This window comes from Pinus tabuliformis, chromosome 8, assembly GCF_031772625.1.
Source record: "Pinus tabuliformis cultivar Carrire ecotype Pingquan chromosome 8, CPIR1, whole genome shotgun sequence".
Classification (NCBI taxonomy): Eukaryota; Viridiplantae; Streptophyta; class Pinopsida; order Pinales; family Pinaceae; genus Pinus; species Pinus tabuliformis.
The window spans coordinates 23617010-23628129 of NC_142294.1; the positions used below are offsets into that span (position 1 = coordinate 23617010).

General features: G+C 34.1%; 1 pseudogene; it reads left to right on the forward strand.

The window, feature by feature from the left end:
- Nucleotides 1–9695, forward strand: part of LOC149233958 (protein CHUP1, chloroplastic-like) — a 78109-nt pseudogene extending 68414 nt beyond the window's left edge.
- Nucleotides 9696–11120: the final 1425 nt, after the last annotated feature.

Consider the following 11120-nt stretch of genomic DNA (forward strand, 5'->3'; position numbering starts at 1 on the left):
ATAAGAATATTTTATTGGATAATTTATAAATAATTAATAGAAAATTTATTCAATAAAGTAATAATGTTTATTTTTTTTATTTTTTTGTTTTGATTTGGATTTACGAAGTGTTAAGAGGGATTAAATTCAGAGTTCAGTTGGATTTTTTTTTTTTTTTCCCGAAGGTGGCAAAACCTATCAAACTCAGGTGTCAAACCAACAGTGAGGACAGCCATCTCTGGCTGCTATCCGCGAATGAGTTCAGTTGGATTTATGTGGCTACTCTTGTATTCTATAATGAATTTCCTCATATATTTAAATAGGTTTTATCATAACAAATATCATGAGCTTGTAGGTTATGATAATTTTACAGTTTACTTTAACTTTATATTTTTATAGTTAAAATTATAATTATTAGTTTTTTTTTTAATAATATTAATTATAGAGATATAATTTCTTATTTATTTTATTTTTAGCCAAGTCAACATATTTATATTGATATTACAACATCGCTACCATATTAAGCTAGAGAGTTGTAAAACAAGTGCATTAACACTCTTACACAATTATAATCCTTTTAATGACATCTTTGATAATATATTATTTCTTCACAACTCAACATAGCTCTTCTATTTTATATCTTGAAGTAAAGGCATTCTGTTCTTGAACTTCGTTGTGACTTTAATACTTACATATTGGTTCTCTTGCTAATTATATTGGAGACTTTATACATTTATCAATAAAAGTAGCCTTCTCTGGTTATTATTTTATCAACCATTAAATGTATTATGCCTTCCTAAGTTTTATATAACTAATGAAACCCTTTAATAACTTATATATGTCCATAAAGTTCAACGGTAGAACCCAATTATGAAATTACAATTATTTTAGCAGGGAGCATACTAATCCCAACCTCCTACCTCTGACCTTAGTCGTGTGGTTGGGTCGTTTATTAAACTTGGAAAAAGTGCTTTAATCCTAAATATGACCTCTGAACCTACTCATATGGTCAGGTAGTTCCTTCCTAGGTTTTATATAACTAATGAAACCCTTTAATAACTTATAAATGTCCATAAAGTTCAACGGTGGAACCCAATCCAATTATTTTAGCAGGGAGCATACTAAGCCCAACCTCCTACCTCTGACCTTAGTCGTGTGGTTGGGTCGTTTATTAAACTTGGAAAAAGTGATTTAATCCTAAATATGACATCTGAACCTACTCATATGGTCAGGTAGTTTAATAAAATTGATGAAAAATACTTTGATCTTGACCCACACCTCTAGCCCAACTATGAAATTCCAATTATTTTAGCAGGGAGCATACTAATCCAAACCTCCTACCTCTGACCTTAGTTGTGTGGTTGGGTCGTTTATTAAACTTGGAAAAAGTGCTTTAATCCTAAATATGACCTCTGAACCTACTCATATGGTCAGGTAGTTCCTTCCTAAGTTTTATATAACTAATGAAACCCTTTAATAACTTATAAATGTCCATAAAGTTCAACGGTGGAACCCAATCCAATTATTTTAGCAGGGAGCATACTAATCCCAACCTCCTACCTCTGACCTTAGTCGTGTGGTTGGGTCGTTTATTAAACTTGGAAAAAGTGCTTTAATCCTAAATATGACATCTGAACCTACTCATATGGTTAGGTAGTTTAATAAAATTGATGAAAAATGAAACCCTTTAATAACTTATAAATGTCCATAAAGTTCAACGGTGGAACCCAATCCAATTATTTTAGCAGGGAGCATACTAATCCCAACCTCCTACCTCTGACCTTAGTCGTGTGGTTGGGTCCTTTATTAAACTTGGAAAAAGTGCTTTAATCCTAAATATGACATCTGAACCTACTCATATGGTTAGGTAGTTTAATAAAATTGATGAAAAATACTTTGATCTTGACCCACACCTCTAACCTTCGAAGCATTACCGTACATGACAATAGTTACCAATGTATTAATACGTCTCAACCACATTATATCATAGCATAATAACAATATTTGTTTTATATGTTTCAAACGTTACTTCCCGCAGGGATGTGGTATATTTACTTAGCTTCAACTAGGCACTTCTCAAACCTTCAACCTAATTCAATCTTCTTCATGTGTTGATAAATTGATATGCCACGATAATAAATGGAAAGCCTAACATCTACAGAGGTGATCTAACCATACTTATCAATGGTTCCAAAACAGTTAGGGTTTTTATGAAACATAAAGACTATTCTCAGTCATCATTATGTTTATGTGTCAATCAAAATCTGCAAGTTTTGTAACACGACCATGTCTCGTAGTTATACACCTTATTCTTTGTTGTTTGGTGCACATTTGTTTTTTGTTATTAAACATTATTTCCTCTAGGCATTCTCAGTTTTTGACTGAAGCATCTAGAATGCAATCTCTTACAACAATGTAGGGTTTTCCACCTTCAAGGGGAGTTCTCTTCGCTTTTACAGGTTTACATGTTAAACTATAAGCTTATGTTTTCCTTTTATGAATGTCCTTTAAGGAGTAATTGGTTACATGATTATGTGATTAATTGGTTTCTTTTTTATTTGCATCTACAGGGATAGTTTAGCTAGTTAATGTTCTCTTTTCACTTGTGGGTTATTTTAACCCTCTCTTTATTGGTATTGGCCATAACTTGGCATTGTTCTAAGAGATCAGTGGTCACAAATCATCAACTAACTGGTAACTTATGAAACCCTAACCACTAAATCCTTCCTAGAAGTTATAATTTCATAATTTGTATTATTACAATTCTACAATTTGATTAGGTTAATTTTTCTTCGTAAACTAACTCTCTTTGCCTTGAATTTAACATGTATTTACTATTACATTCCAAGTATTCCTCTTCCAAGTTATTTCTACAGATCCTAAACTATCGACCATGAAATACATTCCAAAATTTGTCAAGAATTTCACATTTTGCATAATAGTTTCCACATTTTCACCAGAAATTTCTCCAGCATCTTCTGAGATAAAGCCTTTGTGTCAATCTTGGTCTCTATGAATTTTCAAGGTACAACTTTCGGGTATTTAAATCCTATTCGTTTGGCATCATTTGCAATTTATCTGGAATGCATACTCATTAGAGAAGTTACTGAAACCACAAATTTTCAAGTTGTTAGTAATCTGTTGAGCTACTTTTCAATTTTTAGGTAAAGTTCTTATAGTTTTCTTTTGAGATTCTAATTATGATGTTTTCAGTATTGGGTCACAGTTTTTCTTTATTAGTTACTATTTTTCATTGTGATATATTTATATTTTTTTCCTTCTAACCCTAAACACCCCATGACCACATACTAGCTTTTGGTTCCGCCTTTTATTCAATGGCTCGACTTTGTTAATTTATACTTGAGTTCAAATGTTCTAATTTCACACCCTAATCCTTAGGGTTTTCAGGGTATTTTTTTCCTTGTTTCTTCATGTAAATAATTCTTGAGTATAAATCTCGAAATTCATATAATATAAATACCTTCTTCCTGTATAAAGTTTTATTCTATATATATTTGGTTTACATTATCTAGATGTTAACACTATTACCAATATATATATATATATAGATATATATATATATATAGATATATATATATATATATATATATATATATATATATATATATATATATATAATTTTACTTCTTTTGTGACCCAGATAAATTTTTGGGTTTCCCATATTTTGGATTCTCAATAGGTGAAATGTGTTTTGAAACAAATACTTCCATTTAATTTTGTTTACATATTTCAAGAGTGGGTTGTAATTTAATACTTATTTTCTACTGTCTTAAGTATTAATGCACCACCTAAATGATATTTGAGGTTTTTCTTTTTCAATGTGCTACTACAAGGATCCATTTTCACTCATGAATTTTTTCATGACTTTGTCATTTTAAGTTGAAGGATTTGAAACCCTGGACTGAATTTCTCTACATGTTCATGAATGTAACATCGAGATAACTCACCAGGATGTTTATCCTCTAGATTATATATTCATGGTGTAATTATTAAGTTTATATTCCTTCTTGGAAGGTTCTTATTTCTACAAACTTATAGGCTTATGACTATACTTAATTATGGGTTTCGTCAACCTAAAACTTTTGTTGAATTTTGTAATTTGATAAGGTCATATTGACCTAAATTGTTACTATGGATATTTAGTTCTCTTTAATATTAAATACAGACAATGTTCGAATATTAAGTTTTCTAAGCTATATTACTACCTATCTCATTTATATTCTCAGTATCTTGTATACACTGAATGTATTTTGTTGGTTTTGAACTTCTGGTTGTAATCATCCCTTCATTTCCAACACTATATACATATACAAGGTTTATGTATGTTTTTATTTACTTTTATAAGTAAAATATGAGTAATTCATAAATATATACAATTATATATGTATTCAAGTATTTATGTATATACCATGGCATCTAGTCGCTTGACAATATAATTAAAACTATTAAAGCTATAGTACTCTTTTGTGTTTCTACTTTATATTTACAAAGAGACAATTTTGTACATAACTGGGACTCAGTTTTCCATATGTGTGTGTGTGTGTGTGTGTTCCTACTTAAATCAAAATTCTTTCATTACAAAGGAAAGAATATATTTTTATGACTAGTTTCCTTATCTCCTATATGATTTAAAGTCTTAATAACTCTATCAGTATCACACAGCAACATAATTTCTTTTACAATTATAAATGATTTCCTTTCCCTTTTACTGATTTATATTTTTATGCTCTTTCATGAACCTATAGCATTAAATCGAACAAAGAATAATATATCATGAATTAGTTTGTTCATCATAATTTCTAATTTTACTTCTTTAAAACACACTGCACATAATTATAAACAAATCATAGTTATTTCTTTTGTTTTTTGAATAAGACAGTAGGTAAGAACACCGACTTGAATTGTTGGTCTAGAAAATTAATAATTGAGTACTTGGCTCCTCCCAACCTTCTCTTAGAAGTTGTCCCCCTAAGCACAGGTCTACAAATTCACTTTTGTTTTGTCCTATTCACTTACTACTCAATAGTATCCCAAGATAGTGTGAGTCTCATTTTGCAAGAAGACAAAAGAAAGTATCTTCCATTAACCATCTACCACTCATTTTGGTATTTGGTAACTATCTCCAGCTCACCAATAGGTGGCAAGTAGTTATGTTGGCATTTATGTGTGTTGTAGTGTTTCAAGTGTGTTGTTGGTTGGAATTGATGTCAACTTGGTAACATGGGTTGTAGGAAAGTTGGTTAGCACATGTATGTTTGGTTGCAGGTGGCTTGTGTATGGATGGTGTGTAGATGGTCCTTGGAATGTCTACTAGCATGGAGATGTGAGGATGGAGTTTTGCTTTGCAGGTGTTTCATATAGAGTTGTGTTGAGATGTGATGACCTTCGTTATCATGTTGACTGATCATGTTGCTGCATATAGGTGTTGGTTGCCACTACAGGAGTGAGAGTCTAGGAGCCTTGCTAATTAGGTCTCCATGTCTCAGATTAGGTCCACATGTTGATGATATGATATATAGGACTTGGAGAGGATATACAAGTGTTAGAGGATGTTTGAGCTAGTTGTACAGGTGTTGGAGGATGTCTGACATGTTCTGGAGCTACATACTAATGGCATAGTTGTTGTGGAGTAGGTTGATGGCCCAGGTGTTAGTATATTTGTTGGTTGGCATCCAAGTCAACCTAGTTTGACTTGTGATGATGATGGTGATGTGGAAGTGACTTGGTGAAGTGTTGCAGAGGTGTCAATGACTTCCAGAGGTCCTACAGAGGCTTGTCAAGCTCTAGAAGAAGTTTGGGCAGGATCTGAGGTGATTTCATTGGTTTTCTCCCATCCTCTACCCCAACCGCATGGAGCTAAGCTTGTGCATGCAATTGAAAGGCTCCAACCGCATGGAGACAAGACTATGCATGTGATTGCAGCCAAGATAAGCTAGTTTTTAGCATGTGGTTGAGAATTTAGTTAGAATTTCTCTGGATTCCTTGCGCATCTTAGCTAATTTTTATATTGTGGTGATGTTCTTGATCAGAACTTTTTAGTATATGGTAGAAAAAGGTAAGGAAGCTTATATAAGTTGGTTAAACATGAAAATATTCATCAGTTAAGTGAAGTTAGTGGATTTATCAAGTCAAGAAGCCAAACCTGGATAAAATCAAATGTATGAACAAAGCTTCATCAGTGAGTTTCAATTATTAATTTAATCACTTCAGAAAATGATAAATAGTAGAATATGTTAAGTCTATTTGGTTGGTTCCATTGAGTGTGTGAGATTATGCCATTGTGAGGGTATTAAGAGTGAGTAGAGATTGCAATAGCTTCTCACATAGTTTTGCAGTGTTTTATAAAAGTGTTGTATGTAGAAATATGAGATAGAATTAAGGAGAAAATTCAGAATTTAAGTGTTGTAGGCAGCTGAGAATTGGAAGCTTGTGGTGTGTTAGAGAGTAGAGTTTTGGTGTGAGAAGAAGAGAAGAATTTCCCTCCTCCAGGCAAATTTTTTGATTCATCTATTGTATCCAGAACAATGGTGTTGTTGGGTTGCTCATGTTGAGCAGATTGAGAACCCAAATTGAAAATGCATGAAACGTGGTTTGCATGGAGGAAGTGATGGCTTGGAGGCTCCAGAGTAGATAGTGATTCGGCGAATTTAGTAGAAGGAATATATTTCTCTATCCAATACGTGTTGGATAGTTCAATGGGAGTTGGGTGAGGATCATTGGTCTTGGGGGCTTCCAACGGATAAATTTCTCTAGATCTGTGAGAGAAACATATTTCTTAATTGATAGGTGCCAACATACTATGAAGGAAGTCAAGTCTTCCAACTTATGGTTGTAAACTAATCCATGTATAATTTGTTCAACAGATTAATAGAAGAATTGAGTAGCAAAATAGCAACAGGGTGGTTTTTCTCCCAAAAGGGTTTCCACCAGAAATACTTGTGTCCTTATGTGTGCATGCTTGTGTTGATGTTTCTCATGTTTATTATGTTATGATTTATTGTTGCTTTCATTTTTTAATAAGCTATTATTGTGGAAACCGGTAATCCAACAAAAAAAATTTAAATTGATATAAATGCCATCACTATTGATTCACCCCCCAGTAATGATCTAGTTTCCAACAATTGGTATCAAAGTCGGTGCTCTTTGGTGAAGCTTGACTGCTTGGAGAGTAAATCATGGATCATGGCTATAAGAAAGAAGAGTGTGTCTCAAAAGACAAAGGGTTTGAAGAAGGAAAATATTCAGTCCATTGCAAATGAAGCAGCAAATTCTGAAATCTCAGCCAAAACAGTTGTGTCACAAGGTAATATTTTGAAATAAATTTTTAATTATGATTTTGATGATTCTATTGTGCTACATAGTGGAGATGAGATGGATATTTCTCTTGTTAAGGCTGAATACAAATCAGAAATGGTTGTAATAAAAGAATTAGTTGTTGAAGTGGATAGACTAACCTCTGCATGTAAGGATCATAAAAGAATTTTGCAGATTTCTGATGAGAAGGAGAATGGATTAAGAGAAGAGATCGTTGCATTAAAAATTCAGCTAGAGGAGGAAAATAAAATAGAAGATGAAATGAGGAAGCAACATAGAGAAAAGGATGAGGAATGTGAAATATTAGAATTTGAAGTACTTTCAGTAAGGAGTGATTTAAAGAAAAAAACCAATCAACTGAAGAGCAAGAGAAAGGTGAAAGAGATCAAAGTCTAGGAATTCTATTGATCTATGTTATAGATTGGCCCACTTTAGTGAATATGAATAAAGTATTTATATAAGTGAATATTATTGATATGAGTAAATATAGGTTAGTCATGTAAATCTTAAAATATCAAGGTTTCTGGTTGTGAGTCTAACTAATAAAGGAGTGGAGTATAATGCATTATTTTATGCATGCATTTTTTTTAATTTAAATGATATATTCTATAAAATTGGTCTTGATTATTTAAGTATAAATCTTAATGGTTGGTATTTTTTTTATAGTTAACATGGTATACTGGAAGTGACCAAATAGGAGAATTGAATTATAGTTAATAATTAACTAGCGGAATGAGAAATAATATTCCACGCACATTAAGCCTGATGGGATAGAATGTCTGCAACAAAGTATCTATACACCAAGAATGGTTACAGATAAATTATTAAGATGTTATCATCATAACATAGAAAAAAAATCTTAGAGCTAAAATGGCACAGGGAATAGTCAACTTGTAATTCACATTAACAATATCTATATATATATATATATATATATATATACTAAAATATGAAACATAGTTACTTTGATTATTTCTCCATACAACGTATATAATTTATACTTTATAGTTGTCATATATATATATATATATATATATATATATATATATATATATATATATATATATATAGATATATATATATATATTTCCCCTTGGAAAATTCGTAATTTCATTCATAAGACAAAATTACATGTGTAGATGCTAAAAAGCATATGCATATGGTCTATTCTTGTTTTCATAGGAAACAAACAACAAAAAAATAAAAAATAAAAAAATAACTACTATTCTTTTCTCCCTTTCTTCTTTTCCACGTTTCGCCAACCTCTAGTGTTGGGAGTGGCTGTATCAATGGAAAGCTGATTTTCACTTGTATGAATGGGAGAGTCTTTGTCAGAATCAGATCCTTCTAATCCATGAGTTCGCTTGATGCCGGTTATTTCCATTCCTGTTAGTTGAGATTCTTGGTGCTGCAAAGGGTTGCTGGGGTCTTTCTCCTCCTTTAGTGTGTTGTTCTGGTCCTTTTGATCCTCCATTTCTGCTTTGTATTTTGTTGTTTCTGCTTTTTTTACTTCTTCCTCCAAGGGGGTTGTATATTGCCATCCTTTTGGTTGTTTTTGTTGCTTCTTGCTCCATTTGGGAGTTTGTTTTGCTTTAGGATAGGCACTGTAGAGGTGTCCTTTTTGGAGAAATCCATGACATCGGAAGGCTGCATTTTCATAGTGTAGAGGTTGTGTCCACTGTGTATTATTGAAATTCAATGTTATGCTTTTTGGTAGTCCCTTGTTGAGATCTACTTCAACACATATCCTGGAAAAAGTAAATATCCCCCTTGTAACTCTATCGTCGTCAATCTTTAGGAATTTTCCCAATGCATTCCCTGTGGCGATTAAAACATTATGATGCCAGAAGTGTAACGGGAGGTTGTGCAACCTGACCCAAACTGGCATCTTTGATACCACCATTGTGTTGGTGTCGAATTCTAGAAACCAAGGGGTCATAAAGAGTCTTGCATTGCCCTAGAACCATGGTCCCTTATTGAGGATATGTTCCCTTTCCTGTATTGTTCTGAATCTGACTATGAAAAACCCTTTGGGGCATAAGTATATTTCACAGTCTGGTGACCAGGCATCATAAATCCATTGGTACAGAACATTAGATTTAGGCCAAAACCCATTGAATCTGCATATAACTGATTTGGAATAGATATTTGTGTACAGGTCATTTACCTCAAGCATTGTGATGGTGAGAGCAGGATTCTCAGCTTTTTGTTCTACAATGTAGGGCCCTGGTAGCTCGGGCAGTGTTGCTGATTTGGTTTGTGATTTTTCCTTACCTTTGATTGCATCCTTAAAGGATCCTGTGCTTTTTGAGCTAGTTCTAGCGCATCCACCCCGCAGATGGAGGTTAATCATGATGGTCGAGTCTGTGGTGATGCCATAATCTTGGAGTGTGAGGTTGTCCTGTAAACTGTGGCCTAAGTAGATCAGATTTTGCCAGCATGCTGGTATACCAAGGTGGTTCTGGATTTTATACCTTAGCTCCTGAATCTGCCTCCCCTTCCAGATCCTCCAGCAAATAGTCTTTCCTTCCAGTGTTTTAATGAAGATTTGTATTAGATCCTCCTCAGTAGAGTGTGGATCTGTCTAAGGAGGGGCTCGATCTGCTGCCCATGTGCCTAGATATGACAGATCTAAGCATATCGATGCTCTGTCTGGGTCTTTCTTTGCCAAATCCTGTTCTCAGTGTGGTGGTAGGTCTGTGTAAGGCACGCCCAGATAGGTACCCCATACCTTCTCCTGCGCTGTCGTGATCGTCGTAGAGGGTTCCCCTTTCCCTATTGTCGCAAGGTCTGCTAGCCAGTGGTAAACAGAGGAGATTGGTCTATAGATGACCAGATCTAGCCAACGTATGAGCCGATCTGCCTTCTGGCTGCCCACATCATTTTTCCCTTGGCCTGATCTATAAGGAGTGCCGCGATTCAGATAGGGGGAGGTCCTCCGTGGCCGTTGTGGAGGTCGTTCTGCCACTGGGGTTTCATACCCTGTTTTCTGGTACCGACATGCGATTGCCTGCTTTCCTGCATCGTTGTGCACAACTGCTATTTTTACACGAATGCCCTTGATGCCTAGATCCGTGGGCTGGAAAATGTCCTCGGCCGACTCTATTGAAAAAACGCAATGCCAGAGCCAGCACACAACAAACCCAGTGATTTCTGTGGTGTAGGCCAGTCCTGATACAGAAAGGCGATTAACTCATCAGGCCCTCCACCATTCTTAGTCTTTTTTGAGGGCTCGAAGATGCCTTTCGACCGTTTCCAGAGGGAGGCCCAGAGGAGCGAGCCAATCCCATCCGCCAAGATCAGCATGACCGGGTCTGTGCCATAGCCAGGGTTGCTTAGTGTTGCAGCGATGAGGTCGTCCAATATGTCAGCGACCTATTTGGTTTCTGAAGACTGGTAAACCCTAGCTTCATGCGCCATTTCCTCCCTTCTCCTCACCATCTGAAGAGTGATTTTTCCTATGAAAAATCTACCTATATATATATATATATATATATATATATATATATATATATATATATATATATATATATATATGAATATGACAACTATAAATTATATATTATATACGTAGTATGGAGAAATAATCAAAGTAACTATGTTTCATATTTTAGTATAAATAATGCAGGACAAGTATACAAATACTGTAAGGGAGAGATAAGTTGATAAATTATCTAACAATTAAAATACACATGCATATTTTGGATCTTAATATCATTGCAAACTAGACTACAATATCACCAGAGACAAATTGTTTACCAATGTGAAATGGTGACTATGACTAATTTATATAAATCTTAGAAGAC